The sequence below is a fragment of the Artibeus jamaicensis genome, unplaced genomic scaffold (assembly GCF_021234435.1).
Source record: "Artibeus jamaicensis isolate MK-2021 breed Jamaican fruit bat unplaced genomic scaffold, CSHL_Jam_final scaffold_286, whole genome shotgun sequence".
In the NCBI taxonomy this organism is placed as follows: Eukaryota; Metazoa; Chordata; class Mammalia; order Chiroptera; family Phyllostomidae; genus Artibeus; species Artibeus jamaicensis.
Genome location: NW_026522034.1, coordinates 9,692,361 through 9,717,091, shown reverse-complemented (window position 1 = coordinate 9,717,091; position 24,731 = coordinate 9,692,361).

Sequence of the window (24,731 nt, the reverse complement as noted above, 5' to 3'; positions counted from 1 at the left end):
TTTGTTAATTATGTTCCAGTTAAAGGTGACATCATATGGTATTTGTCCCTCAAGACCTGGGTTGGGTGCACACCATCCCCAGGGCTCTGGGTGTGAGCATGGGGCCTCGGATGCCACAGCGGGAGCGCAGCTGCCCTGGCCAGGAGTGAGTGGGTAGGGCGAAGGAGGTGCGGGTGGCTGCTGCAGAAGAATTCCCCAAACAGCCTCTGAGTGCCTCTTCTTTCTCTTTTTCTTTTTGAAAAATTCCTTCTATTCAAGCCTGCCACTCCAAACAAGCACCTGGCCTCTCACACAGCCCAACTCTGCAATCAGACTAGGGACTGTCTGGATCAGGGTCCGAGTCACAGCCCAACTCTTCCAGCCAGCGTCCACAGTCTCAGTGGGTGCACACCACCCCTGTGTGTTTGCCACTTCATTCTTATTCCCGCCCTGCCACTTTAAGCATCCAGGTCCCTCCTGGTGCTGCTCAAATCTTGTTTGGCAGGGGAGGGAGCCATTCACCTGCCAAGAATCCTGTGGCAAACCCGATGGGCGGGGGGCTTGGGGCTGAAGCTGCCATGGTCCCCGTGCTGGACCCAGGAACCTTATTATCCGGAAGCACTCTCCTTACAGTCTGATTTTTCAATGTCCTCTACAATTTTTGGCTTCCGATCTTTATATATGCTGGGATACCATTGGCTGTTAGCTCTGTTCCTCTGAAGATCAACTAGGTGTTTCACCAGTGTGCAGGGGGACGTGGACTCTGCTCCCACCTATCTCGCCACCATCCTCCATCCCAGCTATAGAATACTTTTGAATATTTTTATATATGATCAAGCAGTCTTTAAATCTAGTTATAAGCGTGTTCTATGGATTTACAAGTCTACACACTTTCCTCATACTCACCTGTTTTTCATAATAAAATAATTGTAAGGACATAAAACTAATTTTGTGTTTATGTAACAAAAATAAGAGCAAATATAACAATTATTTAAATTTTAATTATTTTTGGGGGGATATAACCAACATATTACATATTAGTTTTAGATGTATAGCATACCGATTTGATATATGTATATATTGTGAAATGTACAGAATGGTGATGATTATCAATAATATTGTATATTTGAAAGTTGCTAAGAAAAAATTTTAATTATTTTAATTAAATTTATTGGGGTGACATTGGTTAATAAAGTCATATAGGTTTCAAGTGTACATTTCTATGATACATAATCTGTATACTGCATTGTGTGCCCACCACCCAAAGTCAAACCATCTTCTGTCACCGTATATCTCGCCCCCTTGACCCTTTACTAGGCCCCACCTTTTTTCCTCTAAGTAACCATCACACCGTTGTCTGTGTGTATGAATTTCAGTTTTATATCCTGCAGAAGAGTGAAATCATATGGTTTTTAGCTTTTTCTAACTGACTTATTTTGTTTAGCGTAATATGCTCAAGGTCCATCTATGTTGTCACAAATAGCAGTCTTTTATCCTTTTTTATGGCTGAGTAGTAGTTCGCGGTATATATGTTCCACATCTTCTTTATCTAATCTTTGACCGAAGGATACTTTAGTTGTCTCCATGTGTTGGCCACTGTGAATAAGGCTGCAGTGAACATAGGGGTGCATATATCTTTGAGAATATGTGTTTTGAAATTGTCCAGATAGATACCAAGAAGAGGGATGGCCAGGTCATATGATACCTCTATCTTTATTTTTCTGAGGAGTCACCAGACTGATTCCCAAGTGTCTATACCAGTTTACATTCCAATCATCAGAGAATCAGTGCTCCCTTTTCTACACAACCTCTCCAAAACTTTTTATTACCTCACATGTTGGCAATAGCCATTCTAACACGTGTGATTAGCATCTCTTATAGTTTTGATTTGCATTTTCCTAATGGCTAGTAAGACTGAACATCTTTTCATCTGATGGCCATTTGCATGTCTTCTTGGGAGAGGTGTCTGTTCAGGTCCATTGCCCATTTTGAATTGGATAGTTTGTTTGGTGATGCATTATATGAGTACTTTATATATTTTGGATATTAACCCCTTGTCAGACATTTTGTTTCCAAATACCATCTTCCATTAAGGTTTGTGTCCTTTTTGTTTTGCTGATGGTGTCCTTTGCTGTGCAGAACCTTTTCAGTTTGATGCTGTCCAGAAAGCATGCATTCACACAGTATGAAAAATAGAGACATTTATTGAAGAAGATACCAGATTTAAGAAATATTGTACTTAGGACAATGACACCCCAACCCCTTTCAAAGTAGGCACCTTATGACTTCACACAGTTCTCCCAATGGCCATCAGCTGGCCTGTGGTACTATTTTGAATCTCATCAATAGTCTAAAATCTCTTCCCTTTCAAAGGTGATTTTAGTTTTGGGAAAAGCCAGAAGTCACAGAACACAATGTGGGCTGTGGTGAGGCTGAGTCACCTGGGTGATTTGATATTTCACAAAAAAACTCTGCATAAGACATAATGCATTAGCAAGCACATGATCATAATGAAGCTGCCAATCACCAGTTGCCCATAACTGGGGCCTCTGAATCATCCAAATAGTTTCTGTGGAGGAATGTTCAAGCCTAATGCAAAATTCAATGCAGATAAATTACTCTACTTACTCAGTCATTTTGAATTCAATGACCACACAATATACATTCTCACTCAATCGCATCTACCATCCCCACTAAATAGAACAGTGAAGTCATCATTATTCACACGTCTACATTCCAGTTCACTCTCCTTGGCTGCTAAGTTATATTGATGTAGTGCAAACCATTCTTGTTATATTAACAATGACTGGGCTTTTTCTGGACAGACCTCCATGTCCCTTTTATTTGTGTTTTTACCTTTCTTTCCCTTGCCTGTGTGGTCGTATTCACAAAGTCTTCTGTAAGACCAAGGTTCATCAGTTTAGTACATATGTTCTTATCTATGTAACCTATTATTTCAGATCATATATTTAGGTCTTGGGTCTATTTTGAGTTAGTTTTGGTACATGGGGACAAGCCATAGTCTAGTTTTATTCTGTTGCAAGTGGCTTTCAGCTTTTCCAATCATCATTTATTAGAGAGAAATTCTTTTCTCCACTGTGTGTTTCTGCTTCCTTTGTCAAAAATTATTTGCCCATATGTACGTGGTTTTATTTTGGATTTTCAATTCTGTTCCATTGGTCTCCGTGTCTGTTTTTCTGCCCTTTACATGCTGTTTTAGTTATTGTAGCTTTGCAGTATGATTTGAAGTCAGGTAGTATGATACCTCTGGTTTAATTATTTTAATCAAAATTTCTTTGTCTGTTTGTTGTCTTTTGTGTTTTCATACAAATCTGATGATTTTTTGTTCTATTTCTTTTAAAGATGAAATTGGGATTTTGATGGGGATTGCAATAAATCTGGAGATTGCTTTGGGTAAAAGGTCATTTCAACTACGTTGATTCTTCTAATATAAATATCTATTTCTCTGTGTCTTTTTGAATCTCTTTTAACAACGCTTTGAGTTTTAGTTTATAAATTCTTCACATACTTTGTTTAGTATTTTATTCTTTGGTTGCAATTACAAAAGAATCATTTTTTATTTCTCTTTCTGAAGTTTTATGTTAGTATTTAAGAAAGCAGTGAATTTTTGTATATTAATTTTGTATCCTACAACATTACTGCATTTTTATCATTTCTAGGAGTTTTTGTGGAGTCTTTAGAGTTTTCTACATACAGTACCATGTCATCTGCAAAAAAAGGAACACTTTTACTTCTTTCTTCTCAATTTGGATGTCTTTCATTTCTTTGTCTTGCCTGACTGCTATGGCTAGAATGTCCAGAACTATATTGAAAAATAGTGGTGGGAGTGGGCATCTTTGTCTTTTTTTCCTGATTTTAGAGGAAAGGCTTTTAGTTTTTCCTTATTGAATATGGTATTAGCTGAAGGTCTGCCATGGACTTTATTATGTTCAGGTAATTTTCTTCTATACCCATTTTATTGTGTGTTTAAATTACAAGTCAATGTTTACCTTATCAAATGCTTTTTCTGCATCTATTGATAAAATCATATGATTATTATCTTTTGTTTTGTTGCCAGGATTTGGTATCAGGCCTCATAATGTTGGTCTCATAAAATATGTTAGGAAGAATTTACTCTTCAATTTTTTGCAATATTTTGAGAAGGAATGGTATCAGATATTTGAATGTTTGATAGAATCTCACTAGTGAAACCATCTGGTCCCAGACTTTTACTTTTTTGAAGGTTTTTGATGGTTGTTTCAATTTCCTCACTGTTGATCAGTCTATTTAGATTCTCCAAATTACTCATGATTCAGTTCAGGAAGGTTATATATTTTTAGGAACTTACCCATTTTTTCTAGGTTATTAAATTTGGTGGCATGTAGTTTTTCATAGTATTCTAGTATGAATCTTTGTATATCTGTGATGTGTGTGATAACTTCTCTTCAACTTCCGATTCTGGTTTTATAGGTCTTTTCTTTCTTTTCTTTAGTGAGTCTAGCCAGGATCTTATCAATTTTATTAATTTTTCAATGAACCAGCTCTTTGTTGTATTAATTTTTCTATAGTCTTTTGGTTCTCTATTTCATTCTGTTATGGCTCTAATTTTATTATTTCCTTTCTTCTTCTGACTTTGGGTAGCTTTTGATCTTTTTTCTATTTTTGAAAGATTTAATATTAGGTTGATTACTTGGGATGTTTCTTGTTTCTTAAGATAGGCCAGCAACAATATAAACTTCCCACTTAGAAGTGCTTTTGCTTAAGCCCAGAAGGTTTTATATGTTATATTGTCACTTTTGTTTGTTTCTATATGTCTTTTGATCTCACTTTTATTTATTCTTAGATCTAGTCATTTTCTAGTAGTATATTGTTTAGTCTCATATATTTGGGGGGGTTGCAGTTGATTTCTAATTTCTAAGTTTGAGTCAGAGAATATACTTACTATGATTTTAACCTTGAACTCACTGAGGTTAGTTTTGTAGCCCCACATATGGTTTATCCTTAAGGATGTTCCACGTGCACTGAGGAAGAATGTATAATCTGATGTTCTAGGATGAAAGGCTCTGTAAATGTCAATTATGTCTATTTGATGTAATGGGACATCTAAGGTTGATATTTCCCATGGATTTTCTGTTTAGATGATCTATCTAGAGCTGTCAATGGAGTATTAAGGTCTCTAAATATGGTTGTGTGTTTGTCGGTTTCTCCCTTTTGCTCTGTTAGTAGTTGCTTTATTTTTTGGTGCTCTCTAATTTGGTGTTTATACCTTAAGAAGTTTAAGGTCTTCTGATGTAGTATCCCCTTTAATGATAGAAAATGTCCATTCTTTTCTCTTGATACCTTTATTACCTTGAAATCTCTTTTGTCAGATATAAGGTTGGCTACACCTGCTTTTCTGTAAATGCTATTTTCTCAGAGAATCATTTTCCAGACTTTCACTTTGAGTTTAACTTTGTCTTTGCAGCCTTGATATGTCTCCTGATGTCAGAATATAGTTGAGTTATGTTTTCTCAACCAACTTGCTACTCTGTGGCACTTTACTGGTGAATGTGGTCCCTTTATACTTAGGGTAGTGTTTGTTGTATGAGGATTTCCTATAGCCATTTTATCTTTTGTTTTCTTATAGCTCTGTGCCTTTATTGGCTCTTTTTCTTTGTGTTTTTTTTTTTTTTTTTATTCTTCTTCAAGTAGAATTGTCTCCACTCTCCCCACCACTGTCTTCTATCCCAGCCATCCCCCTTTCCCACCCATAATCCTAACCCCCTTTGGTTTTGTACATGTGTCCCTTATACATGTTCCTGAAAACTCTTCCACTTTTAACCCACATTATCCCTTCCCACCTACCCCCTAGTTATTGTCAATTTATTCTTAATTTCAGTGTCTCTGGTTATATTTTGCTTGCTTGTTTATTTTGTTGATTGGATTTCATTTATAGGTGACATCATATGAGATTTGTCTTTTGCCATCTGACTTATTTCACTTAGCATAATGCTCTCCATATCCATCAATGCTGTTGCAAAAGGTAGGAACTCCTTCTTTCTTTCTTCTGTGTAGTATTCCATCATGTAAATGTACCATGTTTTTTTGATCCATTATTTATTGATGGGCACTTAGGTTGCTTCCAGCCCTTAGTTATGGTAATTGTGCTGCTATGAACATTCGGGTGCATAGGTTCTTTTGGATTGGTGTTTCAAGGTTCTTAGGGTATAATCCCAATAGTGGAATTGCTGGATCAAAAGATAACTCCATTTTTAGGTTTCTGAGGAAATTCCATACTGTTTTCCACAATGGCTGTACCAGTCTGCATTCCCACCAACAGTCCATGAGGGTTCCTTTTTCTCCACATCCTCTCCAACACTTGTTTCTTGATTTATTTATGGTGGCCATTCTGACCAGTGTCACATGGTATCTATTTTGGTTTTAATTGTCATCTCTCTGATGGCTAATGGTACTGAATATATTTTCATATGTCTCTGGGCCCTCTGTATGTCCTCCTTGGAGAAATGTCTGTTCAAGTCCTTTGCCCATTTTTTAATTGGGTTGTTTGTCTTCCTGGAGTGGAGTTGCATGAGCTCACTATATATTTTGGAGATCAAAACCTTGTCTGAGGTATCATTGGCAAATATGTTTTCCCAGATAGTTAGTTCTCTTTTTATTTTAATGCTGTTTTCCTTAGCTGTGCAGAGGCTTTTTATTTTGATGAAGTCCCGTTTGTTTATTTTTTCTTTTATGCCCCTTGCTCTAGGGGACATATCAGTGAAAATATTGCTATGTAGAATATATGAGATGTTCCTGCCAGTGTTTTCCTTGGATTTTTATGATTTAAAGTCCAAGGAAGGACTTTTAAATAAACTTATATTTAAGTCTTTTATCCACTTTGAATTTATTTTTGTGTATAGTGTAAGTTGGTGATCGAGTTTCATTTTTTTGCATGTAGCTATTCAGTCCTCCCAATACCATTTGTTGAAAAAGTTCTTTTTACTCCATTTTATGCTTCTGTCTCCTTTGTCAAATATTAATTGCCATAGAGACTTGGGTTTTCGATGGTGGTATTCCATACTACATTCCTCTGGAGAAACTTTTATATCTTGATTGATATCGGCCTTTTATTAAAGCTGGATAAATTAAGATTTATATCAAAAAATCTCTCTAAGAGAGACTAAACTTGAATTAATGAAGGAAACACATTGTTTTTGTAAGGTCTTATATTTTAAAACAAAATTGTCAACTGATACTTAAAATTTTTTTTAATTCAAATATTACAAAAACATTAATATATTATTCCCAAATAATATATTGACTTTCTGCTTTGTTATATATCCTTCATTTAAAAAATGAAGCATGCCATATGTTTTTACTATAATAATTGCTGCAGCCTGGAATATGCTCTTAAAGAGAGTATGCATGTCTAGCTCACCAATGGACTGGCTAAACAGAGTACTCAGACTCTGAAATTATTCTAAAAAATCATGTGGCTATTAGAAATGTAAATATATGAATATAATACCATTCTACATCTTGTTTCTCCCACTCCCCTCAAAATAATACATCTTGTCTAAGAAAAAGAAGTTAAAGAAACATGAACAGTGAAAGGACAACAAACTCATAGTTATTAACAACCACACCTAAAACGAAAGCAAACTAAAAGGACAATTAGATCAGGAGTGGAAACATAGAAATGAAGATCTCAAGGAGGGTTAGCAACAGGGGAGTGGGAGGAGGAGAAGGGGGGAGAAGGTACAGAAAATAAGTAGCATAGACAGTAGATAGAAAATAGATGGGAGGGGCAAGAATAGCATGGGAAATATAGAATCTAAAGGACTTGAGACACATGGTCATAAACTAAAGGGGGGGGGTAATGGTGGAGATGGGGGGGTAGGGTGGAGGGGAATGAAGGGGGGAATAGAACAACTGTAACAGCATAATCAATAAAAAAATTAAAAAAAATAATACATCTTGGATGTATATATTGATGGCAATAATCATTTTTCTTTAAATGTGTTATAATCCATCTAACCAACCTAATGTTGTTAATTTTAGGTTTTTATTTGCAGTCCATTGCTTTAAAAATAAAGCCACATGATTTTTCTATATACACATTTATAAATGTGTATATATATATATATATATATATATATATATATATGTACATTCTTCCATTTCTCTCTCATGGGCACACACTGCAAATGATCAATTATCTTTCTGTTATATGACATTATTCTCATTTTTGGTAAGACATAGATCTGTAATTTTGAGATGTGGGGCTTTAAAATGTGTTACAAAAATAATATTTTACATTATATATCTATGTAAAAGCATTTAGCAACCATGAAGTAATTTATCCTACTTAGTAATCGATTACTATGCACTTTTTGTTTAGTATGCTCTGCACTAAAGTTCATCCTATTCCAAGTTTACTTCCCCAAATCATTATCCGCTCTTAATAGTATCACTCACATTACTAATAAAACAGCTTACTATGCTCTTTATTTTAATTAGAAAAACAAAGTTTTGTGTTGTGGTTCTCTGGAAATGTTTTTAATTAAAAGGCAATGTGGTACAAAAAGTAAACAAAATTAGCTCTGTGGTACCACAAGCAATCACATTCATTCTGTGGTATATGGTGTATTGTAATTATTTTTAAAATAAAAGGGAAAGATTTAAAGATGTCTCAGTTAAATTTTTATACTTTGTTTTAACCATAACAATCATCATTTCACATATTTCTTTAAAATAATATAGGTTATAGCACATTTAACTTTGTTTATATAAATAATTATGTAATTTCTTATATATAATTACTGTAAATAAACTGAACACAAAAATATTTTTAAATATATCATACAAAACATTACTGAGAATTTCAATGTTTCAAATGCTTTGTAGAAAATCATTGTTTCAAGAAATCTAATCTTGTTTTGTTTGAAAGCAAAAGTAGTTTTACATGTTACAGTCAATCACTGAGCACTTACTATATGCTTGACAATCAACATTATTTCATTTAATAAGGGTATCATCTTTAAGATTATGTTTTAATACACCCTCCTACAGGTGAGAAAAAAGGCAAATCCATGTGCATTAAGTGACACACAGCTAGAGGTGTCAAAGCTGATGTTTCAATGTATATTTTTAAATATGAAAGTCTATATTCTGAATAAAATACACTAAAATATAAGTTTTATATCTTGATTTTGTGTGTGTGTGTGTGTGTCATGAATCTTACTTTAATTTTTTTAGTCTTTACCGAGAAGGTACTTTATGATGAAAATGTATTATTAATATGCTATAATCTTTTTGAGTCACTAATAGCCCTTATTAAAATTTTATAGTCTTAATTTATACGGTAGTGTTCTTATCACATAATTTTCAGGTAATAGTAACAGTTGAGATATTTACTTTAACTCTTTCTTGTATTTTTTAAGCTAAAGCACAATTAAGCTTAATTTGGTAACACATTGGATCACTACATGCATGACTACAATTTTCAGATGAGCAGAGAGTGGAAAAAAGGTCCAGAAAATAAAATGTAGTCAACCTCCCATTCTTGTTACTGGGTACTTAAGGTATATACATGATTGATACTTAGAAGTAGTTTGGCTATAAATATATTTCAAAACACATCAATATAGCACTAATAAGTAGAGAAAATAAATGATATAAATAAAATAAATTGTACCATTTCTCTTTTATAAAGAGGATTACCAGATTATCTCATTATGTAACAAATAAGAAAGTAAGGTACATACAAGAGAAATAATTGTTATATAATTTTTACATGTCATTAGTTAGATGTTTTTCCAGAACACACTCTGCTTTTGCAATAATGCAGATATCATCTGCCTTCATTCTAAATTCAACACATATTACACTTAAAAATGATGTATTCTTATGGTCCTGAGAAGAACTAAATATTTGTATTATCTATGATAGTTATGGTGAATTGGAAAGGCTTCCCCCACTAGGTGAATATTCTAGGAACCCATCTGTACTAGTATGCTAGCTGGTATTGTTGTGAGAGGATATGTTTGGCTTCAGTGAATATTTTGAAGTACCTTTCAAGCACCATTTGCCCATTTCATGATAAGTGATTTATGAGCATACCTGCCTGTACCATGCTGAGTGTTCAGCAGTTTGGGGCCAAAAAATGGCATGAGCCCCTTGCCCTACCCTCCCTATTCACCAGATCTCATCCCAAAGCAACTTTTTAAATTCTTGTTTCCCTGGGTGAAAAAGTCCTCAAAGGAAAATGATTTTCTGATGTAGAAGGGGTGAAACAAAAAATGGTAGAAGCACTAAAAGCTATCAAAATGGACAAATTCAGAACTGTTCTGAACAGTGGGAAAAATGTCTCCTTGGGTGTATTGCATCAAATAGAGAGTCTATTTGAAGGTGACTAAAGTTTAAACATGTAAGAATAAATACAAATTTTTTATAAATGAATTCCAGGTTTTTGGGGTCCCCCTTCATATGTTTTTAAACCATTAGACCTTCCTTAATATTTTTTGTCATCACCTTAGGACATGTGTGTGGATTTAACCACATAGAATAATGACTTTCAACTGGTGTTTTACAAGAAATTGTAAAACAAAAAAAAAGGCAAAAAACAAAAATGGCAACAGCCAACACAATAGCTTGACAGGAGTGAATGCCCTATTTTGAGCCATAAATATATAGGTCATATAATAGAGTTGCATCTTACTACTCATGTCAAATAATAAAGTTGTGTCTGACTTGTTAATTCTTGGTACCAGAAATTCTTGTATACAAGTATAAGCACCTGATTTTTTAAAAGAAAATTAGAAGCAAAAAAAAAAAAGCAAAAGGTAGGTAATTATTTTTATAATATCTCAAATAAATCAAAAGTATTTTTCTTGTTGTGATGGCAAATGGAATTTTTTCCTGATTTCTGTCTAACCAAGGAGGTAAAAGAATAGTACTCAGAAAACTACACAAGACTGAAGAAAGAAAATAAGGAAGACAAATAAATGGAAGCATATCCTGTGTTCATGGATTAGAAGAATAAACATCATCAAAATGTCCATACTACCCAAAGCAACTTATAGATTCACTGCAATCCCTATTAAAATACTAATGACATATTTCACAGATATAGAATAAACATTTCAAAAATGTGTATTAAACCATAAATGACCCTGAAGAGCCTCAGCAATTCTAAGAAAGAAGAATAAAGTAGGAAGTATCATAATATCTGATATCAAACTATATTACAAGGCTACTGTAATCAAAACAGTCTGGTACTGAGAGTCTTAAGATGGTGGTGAGATAGGTGGGAGCAGTGTCCACTTCACCCTGAACACTGGTGAAACACCTAGTCAATCTTCTGAGAAACAGAGCAAACAGCCAATAGTATACCCCAGCATATATGAAAATAGGAGAGGAAAAATTGTAGAAGACATTGAAAATTCAGACAGTAAAAAGAGTGCTTCAGGACATTAAGTTCCCTGGGACCAGTATGGGGACGAGGGCAGCTGCAGCTCCAGGCCCTGCACTGGGTCTGCCACAGGGTTCTTGGGAGATAGCTAGGTCAATGGCTCCCTCCCCTGCCAAACAAGGTTTGAGCAGAGACCTGGTTGCTTGAAGTCACAGAGAGGGTATAAGAACTAAGTGGCAAACACACAGGGGCTGTGAGAACCCACAGAATCTGTGGATATCGGCTGGGGAGAGTTGAGAGTTGGGCGGTGATGGGCCCTGACCCAGACAGTCCCCTGTCTGGTTGCAGAATTGGGCTGTATGAGAGGCCAGGCCTCTGTATGGATTGGCAGGCTTATGCAAAAGGAATTTCTCAAAAAGAAAAAGTGAAAAAAGAGGCACTTGGCAGATATTTGGGGAATTATTCTGCAGCAGCCTCTCGGGCCTCCTCCCCACCCAGCCACACAGTGCTCCAGAAGTGGCATAGAAGGTCCTGCTCACACTCCTGTAACCCTGGGAAGAGTGCACTCCGAACTTGAGGGACAGCAGATGGCCTAGCCAAGTGCTCACACTCACAACCCAGGGAGAGTGTGCTTTGTGGAAGGCCTGGCACCCACACCTGAAGCCCCTGGAAGAGTGTGCACCACAGAAGACCCCATGCTCACATCTGTAGCTCCAGGAGACTGCATACCCAAACCTGCGGGACTAGAGGCTGCTGGGGCACTGGGCTGGAGGCTGACCAACTGCTGATCAGGAAGGGAGAAAAGCAAAACCAATCCCCCATAAGCCTTCTGCAGCCAGGAATACCAGCAAAACTGACTTGGCCAGTTTGAAGCCAGCAGGGGGCCCCCTTTTTTTTAAAGCAATTCTTTATTTTTTTAAATTATTTTTTAATCTTTTAACTCCTTCCTCTCTTTCCTTCTTTCTTGTTTTATTCCTTCTTTTTTCTTTCCCTTTTTATCCCTTCTTCCTTCCTTTTTTAAAAAAAATTCCCACAAGTGATACAAAAAAACCTAGAACTGTGAAAAGACCAGAGTTGGACCCAAAAAGGGTGAATCCCAACACAGCTGAGACAGTGAGACAAACTTCACTTTGCTACTACAGAGAACTTGCAAGTTATTACATATTTGTATTATTATTTTTTCATTATTCTTACATCTTTTATTTTATTAGTATTTTTGTATTCCTCTTCTTCCTATTTAGCATTCTTCACTTGGCTGGTTAAATTGCATTGACCTTGTTCTGTCTTTCCCTTGTTCTGTCTTTCATAGTGTATTGTTAATTTACTGTCTTTCACTTCACCTATGTTCCATTAGCACACTACCCTAGGTCCTATGCTCCCTATTCTTGTTATCCAGATCACATAGATTCTGTCATATGATTATTGCTCTAATATTATTGTAAATAATAGTTGTTCCATACAATTTTAACTACTACACAGCACCCCTCCCAGACCTTACTTAGCCCACTTCATGGTTTCATGAACTTTATTACTGTAGTGGTTAACTGTATTCTCTCACACACCACACCTATGTTCTATCCTTCACTTTCATTTTACCTCATAATCTGATCTCCCACTAACTCACTACTTTTTAGATCCAACTCACAATCCTCTCCCACAACAAGAGTCTTATCTTCTTTCCATCCCTTCTAAAAAGTGGCTAGTTGAGTTGAAAATTGTGGTTAACACTATACATATACAAAGGATCACCTATCTCTTCTCTATGGTTTGGTATTTTAAATGTAATAGAATAAACTCCCACTGTCTTAAACCATTTTGCCTTCACCCTCCAACTGATGACAAAAAAGAGTAGGTGTAAGCTGTGAACACCAAAATAGATGCTGGAAGAGGAAACACAACAACAAAGGAACCACCAACAGATAAAAACAGAAGAAGGTGAAGGTGGGAGTGGGATCCACACTAACCTCAATGTAGGACCATTCTGGAAATACAACCAAATGGTGGAGAAATTACCCAGAATAAACAACTAAACAAGAGCAAGAGAGAATCCTCAAAACCTTGTACATGCAGAAGAACCAGCTTCAATACAACCTTCCCACACCTGCACAACAGAATACAAGAGGTGGTGGACAGAGTGACCCTCAGCTAACCAGCTGGTGGGAAAGACCCACCAAAGAAAGAACCAACAACAATCAAAACCCAAAGACAAACACAGAGCCAACTTAACAGCCCAAGAACAGTGAGCTCAGGAGATCAAGGAGAATACACCACTGAATCTCACAGGTATTCTACCATAGAAGTTCACTCTTATAAACACAGAGAGTCAGGACAGATAGATTTAAGAAGCAGAGGTGAGCAAGAAGAGTCTCACAAACAATGGGAAGACAAAGAACTAGTCCCCAAATGAAAGGAAAGGAGGAAGTTTCAGAAAGAATGGTAAATGAAATAGAGGTAACTCAACTATCAGATATTGAGTTCAAAGCAATGATTATAAGGAAGCTCAATGAACTCACAGAGAATTACCAAAAACTATGGTGACACTGCAATGAACTCACTGAAAACTATATCAACATGAAAAAATAAAATAGAAGCTATTGACAAGGGCCAGGAGGAAATGAGAAGGAATCAAAAGCAGGATCGATGAAGCAGAGAATCGTATCAGTGAGCTGGAAGACAAGATAGAAAAAAAATCACCCAGAATAAGCAAAACAAGGAAAAGAGGCTCAGAAAGAATGAAGAGGGGTTAAGGGAAATGCAGGACAACATGACATGTAATAATATCTGTATAATAGGGATACCAGAAGGAGAAGAAGAACAAGGGATAGAAAACCTGTTTGAAAAAGTAATGATGGAAAACTTCCCTGATTTGATGAGAGAAAAAGTCACACAAATCCAGGAAACACAGAGAGTCCCAATCAAGAGGAATGCAAAGAGGCCCACTTCAAGACACATCATAATTAAAATCGCAAAATTCTGAGACAAAGAGAGAATCTTAAAGGCAGCAAGGGAGAAACAGGAAGTAACAGGAAGAGAGCCCTGATAAGGTTAGCAGCTGACTGCTAAATGGAAATGCTCCAAGCCAGAAGGGAATGGCAAGAAATATTCCAAGTAATGAGAACCAGAGACTACTGCAACTGAGACTACTTCATCCAGCAAGGCTTTCAATAAAATTGAAGGCCAAATGAGGAGCTTCCCAGAGAAAAGAAGCCTCAAAGAATATACCTCCTCCAAACCAACTCTGCAGGAGATGCTAAAGAGTTAGCTTTAAAAACAAGAAGAGAAGCAGTGAAAGAGAGAGGAACACAGATACAAAAAATGTCAATGAATAAGTGTCTATTAATGATAACCTTAAATGTAAATGGATGAAATGCCCCAGTCAAAAGACATAGAATAGCTGAATGGATAAGAAAGCATGACCCACACATATACTGCCTATAGGAGACCCACCTCAGGACAAAAGACCTACACAGACTAAAAGTGAAGGGCTGGAAACAAATATTCCAAGCAAATGGACAGGGAAAAAAGGCTGGGGTAACAATACTTATACTGGACAAAATAGAATTAAAAAAGAACTATAAAAACATACCCAGAAGGTCACTTCATAATACTCAAGGAAATAATCAATTAAGAAGACATACACATAGAAAATATATATGCACCCGACATAGGAGCACCCAAATACAAAAACAAACTTTTGGAGGACTTCAAGAAAGATATTGACGGCAACACGATTATAGTAGATTTTAACACCCCACTGTCAAAAATAGACAGATCTTCCAAAAAAAGTATCAACAAAAATATGGTGACATTGAACAATGCCCTAGATAAAATTAACTTAACTGATTTTATATATATGCTTCCTTCATCCCAAGGAAGCAAAATACACATTCTTTTCAAATGCACATGGAACATTTTCAAAGATAGACCACATGATAGGACACAAAACAAGCCTCAACAAATTTTTAAAAATTAAAATCATATCAAGCATTTTCTCCGACCATAAGGGACTGAAAATAGAAACCAACCTCAAGGGAAAAAATCTAAAACATCCAAAATCATGGAGGTTGAATACTGTGCTATTAAACAGTGAATGGGTCAAGAATGAAATTGGGGAAGAAATCAAAAAGTTTCTGGAAACAAATGAAAATGAAATCACAACAATCCAAAACTTATGGGACACAGCAAAGGCAGTCCTGAGAGGGAAGTTCATAGTGATACAAGCCTACCTAAAATGGATAGAAACATTTCAAACAAACAGTCTAACCCTATGCCTACAAGAACTTGAGGAACAACAGCAAAGACAGCTCAGAGCAAGCAGAAGGAAGGAAATAACCAAGATCAGAGCAGAATTAAATGACATAGAGACTAAAAGCACAATTCTAAGGATCAATGAATCCAGGAGCTGGTTCTTTGAAAAGATAAAAAAAATCAACAAGCCTTTAAATAGACCAAATAAACACATTAAGAAATGAAAGAGAAGAGATTACAACTGATACAACAAAAATACAAAGGATTGTAAGAAATTACTATGAAGTGAGGCCAAGAAATTTGAAAACCTAAATGAAATGGGCAAATTTCTAGAAAAATATAATCTTTCAAAACTCAATAGAGAAGAAGCAGAAAACCTGAACAGACCAATAACACCTGATGATATTGAAACAGTAATTAAAATGCTTCCAACACAAAAAAGCGCTAGAGCAGATAGTTTCACAAGAGAATTTTACAAAGCATTTAAGGGAGTACTATCCCCCATCCTTCACAGATTATTTCAAAAAAATTCAGGAGGATAGAAGACTACCAAACTTTTTTTTCATGAAGCCAACATCTTTCTAATCCCAAAACCAGATAAAATCATAACAAAGAAGGAAAACTTCAGGCCAATATCGCTGATGAATATAGATGCTAAAATACTCAACAAACTATTGGCAAGCTGCATCTAGCAATACATTAAGAATATCACACACCATGACTAAGTGGGATTCATCCCAGGGATGCAAGGATGGTACAATATATGCAAATCAATAAACATAATACACCGCATAAATAAAACGAAAGACAAAAATCACACGATCATATCAATAGATGTGGAAAAAGCATTTGATAAGGTATAGCACCCATTTATGGTAAAAATACTTAGCAAAGTGGGAATAGAGGGAGCATTCCTCAACATAATAAAGGCCGTATATGAGACACCTACAGCCAACATCATACTCAATAGACTAAAATTTAGAGCTTTCCCACTAAGATCAGGAACAAGATATGGAGGCCCACTTTCACCACTCCTATTCAACATAGTACTGGAAGTCCTAGCCACAGCAATCAGACAAGAAAAGGAAATAAAAGGCATCCAAACTGGAAAGGAGGAAACAAAATTCTCACTGTTTGCAGATGACATGATAAGATACATAGGAAATCCTATAGACTCTGCCAAAAAACTACTCAGCCTAATAAATGAATTTATTCAAAATAGACAGATACAAAGTCAATACTCAGAAATTAAAGGCATTTTTGTACACCAATAATGAAACATCAGACACACAAATCAGAAAAAAAATCCCACTTGATATAGCTACAAGAAAAATAAAATACCTAAGAATAAAACTAACCAAGGAGGTAAAAGACCTGTACTCACAAAACTACACAACACTAAAGAAAAAAATTAAGGAAGACATAAACAAATGGATACATGTGCCATGCTCATGGATTGGAAGAATTAACATCATCAAAATGTACATACTACCCAAAGTGATTTATAGATTCATTGCAATCCCTATTAAAGTACCCATGACATGTTCCACAGATATGAAACAAACATTTCAGAAATTTATATGGAACCATAAATGACCCCCAATAGCTGTAGAAATTTGAAGAAAGAGGAACATAGTAGGATGGATCACAATACCTGATATTAAATTATTACATGTCCACTGTAGTCAAAAAAGTATGGTACCACATAAAAACAGGCGCATAGACCAGTGGAACAGAACAGAAAGCCCAGAAATAAACCCAAGTCTCTATGGAATTAATATTTAACAAAGGTAGAAGAAGCATAAAATGAAGCAAAAATAGCCTCTTCAACAAATGGTATTGGGAGATCTGGACAGCTACATGCAAAAAAAAAAAAAAAGAAACTCCATCACCAAATTACACCATACGAAAAATAAATTCAAGGTGGAAAAAAGATTTAAATAGAAGTTGTAACACCATAAAAGTCCTAAAGGAAAACATTGGCAGGAAAATCTGAGACATTCCACATAGCAACATCTGATAGACATGTTCCTAAAGCAAGGGGCATAAAGGAAAGAATAAACAAATGGGACCTCATGAAATTAAAAGCTTCTGTATGGCTAAAGAAAACAGCATTAAAGTGAAAAAAGAGTCAATGGTATGGAAGAACATATATGCCAGTGACACCTCAGATAAGGGCTTGATCTCCAAAATATATAAAGAATTCACACAACTCCACTGCAGGGACACAAAAAAACAAATTAAAAATGGGCAAAGGACTTAAACAGACATTTCTGTGAGGAGGACATACAGAGGGCCCAGAGACACATGAAAAGATGCTCAGAATCACTAGTGATCAGAGAGATGCAAATTAAAACTGCAGTGAGATATCACCTCACATCGATCAGAATAGCCAACATAAACAAATCAACAAACAAGTGCTGGTAAGGTTGTGGAGAAAGGGAAGCCTAGTGCACTGTTGGTGGGAGTGCAACTGGTGCAGTCACTGTGGAAAACAGTATGGAATATCCTTGAAAAACTAAAAATGGAACTGCCTTTTGACTCAGCAATTCTGTTGCTCGGATTATAGCCTAAGAGCCCCAAAACACCAATTCAAAAGAACCTATACACCTCAATGTTCATAATAGCACAATTTACAATAGCCAAGTGCTGGAAGCAATCTAAATGCCATCAGGAAATGAGTGAATCCAAAAACTGTGGTACATTTACACAATGGAATGCTACAAAGCAGAGAGAAATTAAGGACCTTATAACCTTTGCAACAGCATGGATGAAACTAGAGAGCATTATACTAAGTGAAATAAGCCAGGTGGTGAGGGACAAATACCATATGATGTCACCTTTAACTGGAACATAATTAACAAAAGAAAAAAGCAAACAAAATATAACCAGAGTCATTGAAATTCAGAACAATCAAGCAATAGCCTGAAGGGAAGGGGGAGGGGACAGTGGGGAGATGAGTTTTCAGGAACTACTATAAAGGACACATGGACAAAACAAAGGGGGAGGGTGGAAGCAAGAGAGGGAGGTGGGTTTGGAGAAGGTAGGGGGGACGGGGTGGAGAGGAAATACAGACAGCTGTAATTAAACAAAAATAAAATAATTTAAATAAAAAGTAAAAAAAAAAACAGTTTGGTACTGGCATAAGAACAGACACACAGAACAATGGAACAGAATAGTGAGCCCAGAAATAAACCCATGTCTCTATGGTCAATTAATACTTGACAAAGGGGACAGGGGCATTATATGGAGTAAAAATAGCCTCTTCAATATTTGATGTTGCAAAATCTGCACAGCTACATGCAAAAAAAGGAACTTGACCACCAAATTATACCATACACAAACATAAACTAAAGTTGGATAAAACCCAAATGTACCATATCTTTAGACTATAAGGCACACCCCCCAAATTTGGGCAGAATAATTTGGTTGTTAATGCTGCTATTGGTTTCTGTTTACATTGACATTGGTGAAATATTATGCTATTTATGTTACGAAATATTTAACCACATTTCTTGCTTCAAAAATTTTTTCCTATTTTTCTCCTCTAAAGCCTAGGTGTGTCTTATGGTCCAAAAAACACAAGTAAGTCACGACAACATAAAAGTCCTAGAGGAGAATGTAGGCAGGAAAATCTCAGATATTCCATGTAGCAATATTTTCACTGATATGTCCCCTAAAGCAGGGGTATCAAACTCATTTTCACTGGGGGCCACATCAGCCTCACAGTTGCCTTCAAAGGGCCAAATGTAATTTTAGGACTGTATAAATGGAACTACTCCTTAAGCAGGATCAAAGAGCTCGGCACTTCCAGGTAGAAACAAGGTGGAAGGCTGAGTGTGGCCTGTGGGCTTTGTGTTTGCCACCTGTGCCCTGGAGCAATGGACATACAGGAAAGAATAAACAAATGGGACTTCATCAAAATAAAAGGCTTCTGTACGGCTAAAGAAAACATTTGCAAAATGAAAAGAAAATCAATCATATGGGAAAATATATTTGCTAATGATACCTTAGACAAGGGTTTGAGCTCCAAAATACATAAATAACTCACATGACTCTACACCGGGAAGACAAACAATCCAATTAAAAATTGGGCAAAGGACCTGAACAGACACTTCTCTAAGGATGACATACAGAGGGCACAGAGACATACGAAAGGATGCTGAGCATCACTAGCCATCAGAGATGCAAATTCAAACCACAATGAGATACCACTTCACATTGGTCAGAATGAACACCATAAACAAATCAACAAACAACAAGTGTTGTAGAGGATGTGAAGAAAAAGGAACCCTAGTGCACTGTTGGTGGGAATGCAGACTGGTGCAGCCACTGTGGAAAACAGTGTGGAATTTCCTCAGAAAGCTAAAAATGGGACCGCCTTTTGACCCAGTAATTCCATTGCTGGGACTATACCCTAAGAATCCTGAAACACCAATTCAAAAGATCCTATGCACCCCAGTGTTCATAGAAGCACAATTTACAATAACCAAGTGCTAGAAACTGCTTAAGGGCCCATCAGTAAATGAGTGGATCAAAAAACTGTGGTATATTTACCCAATGGAATATTATGCAGAAGAAAAAGAATAGAAACTCGTACCCTTCAAGACAGCATGGCCAGAACTGGAGAGTATAACACTAAGTGAAATAAGCCAATTGGTGAAAGACAAATACCATATAGTCTCCCTGTAACAGTGCACATCCAAGAAGGGGTTCCAGCAAAAAAGAGATTTGTAATGGGGTCCAGAACTCAAGGTGTCCAGGAAATATTAGAAAGACATATAAGATGTCCTTACTCCTTACCCCACCCCTCAGGTATAAGTTGGGGGAAGGGACAAATGGAGCAGGGCCAAGGTCGTTGAGAGCTGTTTTGCACAGAAACAGTTTCAAAGCTAACCTCTGGCATGGTCATTTAACATATCTATAACCTTTAACTGGCTGCATGGATATGTTAAATAGCTGTGGCTATGCTCTGAGCCAGGGGGACGGAAGTGACTTCCACCTAAGACATAACTGGAGGCAGGTCTCCCTGAGTTACAGTGCCTGCCTGAGAGCTTGGAAATGATTGGCTCTGTGACATGGGGCCATACCTGCCCAGACTCATGATGGCAGCCCAGTAAACTTGGAATAATAGAGGAATGCTGGCAAGTGTAGCCAATTGTAGGAGAAGTTGGAAATGGGGCTACAAAGGAGGACTGGCACAGGGATTTAATACCCAGACACAGCAGCCATTGGAGGAGTACCATGCGTCCCGTGCAGCCATGTGAGAAAGAGGGGGCACCATGCAGCTGTGCAGTGCAGAGAGAGAGCCACATGCTTCTGGCAAAGTTGGGGACCCTTGCAGGCATGTGAAGGAAAGAACCAGGTGATTTTGGCCAGAGTGCAGACCCCTGCAGCTTTGGTAGAAGAAGCCCATGCAGCTTGGGGTGCTCACTTTGGCCACGTGACCTGGGAAGCAGGAGATACTTTGACTGGAAAATGGGTACAAGAACTCTTGCCAGTGGACCATGAGAAGGTGCCACATGGCTTTGGATTAATTAGAGATCCTGCTTGGATGGCAACACAGCTGATGGTGTCAGCATCCTGAAACACAGATGTGTGCTTCTTTTCCAGAGTTATGGTACCCCAAATTAGGGCAGGGGGAGAAGGAAGTGCTGTTGGTATCTGTGGTTATCTTAAAAGACTTTGATATTTTAATGGGGACATTGGGTCACTACTTTAAGTCTGTATGGCTTTAAATATACCTTTCCTTTCCTTTCCTTTTCACAAATCTCTGGCATTGAGAGATGTCTTTCCTCTGGCCATGGACAGATGAGCCCAGTAGGTGGTCAGGACAGTATTAGTATACCGTCCTTGGGAGGAGGCCCTGTTGTTTTTTAATAGTTTTTGGCATCCCTGGGTGGGCAAAATATTGCCCCCCTTGGACCTCTGTTCTTTAACATCACCTATAAGTGGAACCTAATAAGCAAAACAAACAAGCTAGCAAAATATAACCAGAGACATGGAAATAAAAAACAAACTGACAGTAACCAGAGGGAATAAGGGTGGAAAGAAGGGGAAGGATACAGTCATCAGGGAACAAGTATAAAGGACCCATGGACAAAGACAGCAGGGGGCCGGTAATTGAATGTGGGAGTTGGGGTGGGTAGGGTAAGGGGAAAGTCATGCGTAAATGGGGACAACTGTAACTGAATAGCAATAATAAATTAATTTATTTATTCATTAATTTAAAAAATTATACTTATTTTTCTGAGGTCATCAAAAAATTTTTGTTTGTGCCACAGAATTTTAGTAGTTTATGTGTGCCATGAGATGAAAAAGGCTGAAAATTGCTGACACAGGGAGAGGGAGTAATGGAGATCTTCAGATATTTCCTGTTCACACCTTTAGGAAGCAATAAGACAGTTTAAAAAGCATTCTTTTTTTCCTGTTTTATTTGTAGCCAAAATCTTGTCTGTATGCAGTCAGTAACAATGGTCAGTGTTTTATTTGCAACATGATTTGACAAACTAAAAGAAACAACTACGTTACCTACATGCCAAGTACCTCAGTAAAATGCACAAGTTACAAATCAAACCTACTGGAGAAAAGATCCCTCTGTTCGAAACTCACTACACTGGAAAAAAAGCAGGGCTGGAAAACAGTTAGAAGACATGATATTAGAAAGATATTAAAAAACTTCTTACTCAGAGAGCAAATGGTGAAAAAGAAGCATAATTAGGTACCTGTATTTTACAAAGTTAATCTAGATCCTCTTGATGGTGGTATTACTAATTATTAGTGCTATTAATAATAATGACATTAATAAAAAGTGCTAACATTTATTGAATAACATTATAACTAAGTTCCAGGCATTTTTCTAAATATTTCTATGTAATATGTCATTTGATACATTGAATAATCAAATAAGACTATATGTAATATATTTAATATCTTTTAGTGATGAGGAAACTGGGACTTAGTTTCCTCACCAGTACAATATGAGAAATATTCCTCAATATAATATGAGAAAATTATCGAACTGTAAGAGCTGGCACCGCAGTTGAGTTGAGCAGCCAGAGTTCAGATCAGTGATGCCTTAGCACTTCTGGGTGCCAGACAACACAAAAGCCGCATACATTAATGTGGGTACAGAGAATGCAAAGATCAATGGTGTCTAAAGCATAGAAAGAAGTCTATGAAAGAGAAAATAGAAGGTAGTAGCAAATGGTACAAAAGAAAACAAAGGAGTAAACAAGAAAAGGGGGAAGGAGGAAGAGAAAGAAGGAAAAGAAGCAAAGAAAGAGGAAGAATGAAGGAGAAGGGGAGGGAGCAGAGGAAGGGGAGAAAGGGGGAAATAAAAGAAGCAGTGGCTAAAAAGAGACTATCAGAAAACCATACATCAAGTAGGCCCATTAATGTAATAAAAATGTATTGAGTTTTATAAGTGATTATCATTAAAAAATGAGATAAAGGCAAGCAATAAAGGAAGAGTAAAATATTTAAGGCAAGCAATAAAGGAAGAGTAAAATATTTTGTTTATTTAAAGAATAAACAAGAAGAAGGCATAGATATTTATATTGTTATCAAATAAAAAGTACTGAGAGACAAAAGTACTAAATGGGAATAGAAGTTATTTCATACAGGCAAAAATGCATCTAGAAAGAGAAGAGAACATTTGTGACTTTTTATGTACCAAATACTACAGAGTTGAAATAATTATTTTTAAAAATCCAGCAGCAGTATGTAAATAAGCTGAGAAAAATATAAATATAGTGTGAGACTTTAATATAGCATTTAAAGTTAAATATTGTTTTTATTGTATTGTTGTTCAAGTACAGTTGTCTGCCTTTTCCCCCTGCCTCTTCCCCCATCCCAGCCATCCCTATCTCCCTTTCCTGATCCCACCCCCCTTGGTTTTGTCCATGAGTCCTTTATAGCAGTTCCACAAAACCCTTCTCCTTTTCCCCCTCATTATCCCCTCCCACTTCCCCTCTGTTTACTGTCAGTTTGTTCTTTATTTCCATGTCTCTGGTTATATTTTGCTTGTTTGCTTGTTTTGTTGATTAAGTTCCAGTTAAAGGTGAGATCATATGGTATTTGCCTTTTACATTTAAAGCTAAATATTTTAAAGGTGAATTAAAGATTTACACTGTAGCATTATCATTCATGGTTTAATATATGCATACCAAAATTTTTCTTAAAACAACTTTAAGCATCATATATAAAGTTTGAAGTCTAGTAACAGAGGAAAACAGCTCCCACGTTACAGAACAACATGCAGGAAAACAGCTTTCTGGAGACCTAATAACATGAAAAAAATCACATTTTATTATATGAAATATCAAGTTACAATTTAATATTCCATTGTGTGTTAATAATATATAAACATTTTTTAAAAACTAAGAACTCTGGAATTATTTTTTATGCTTTCTTTAAATAGTTTCCAAACAACCTATCATACACTGCTTTAGTAATCAGATACAAGCCAAAAATGCAATTTTGAAAATAAGCTTTATTCTTCTAATAAAATGTCATTTGTATGATTTGACATATGATTTAAGTCTTTTGTTGATATTTTAATCATACAGATATAAAACACAAACTATTTAACAAAGTTGCAATATTTTTATCTTGGTTAATGATGTCTAACTAATGAGAAAATCCATTCAAGTAAAACATCTCACTCACACGTATGCCACTGTGTATTTCACTTTTGCATCTGGCATTTTTGCTTTGAACAAAATGCCAAAAATGAATACTTTGCATCTTTCTGATGATTACTAACATTGAACATTTTTTCATAAGTAATTTGGACATCTGTATGGAACTTCCTTTTGACCCAGTGGCTTTTGACAGTATTTGGCTTGCTTAAGGAGCTACCTATTACTTTGAGAATGGGACTTCTGCTGCTGCCACCAGTATCATCAGTTGCTGTGAAGATCGAGGATGAGAGGTAAAATCGCAGCTCATATATTTTTAGAAAAGGTGTCAACTTGCTGACATTAGGCACTGCAATCAACCCCTCTCATCTTTCCATTCTCAAGAGTAAATGGGGGGGAAAGACAATTTCAAAGCTAAATTGATGCTTCACTATTGGATGGGACTTTAAAAGCTCTTTGCAGAACAGATT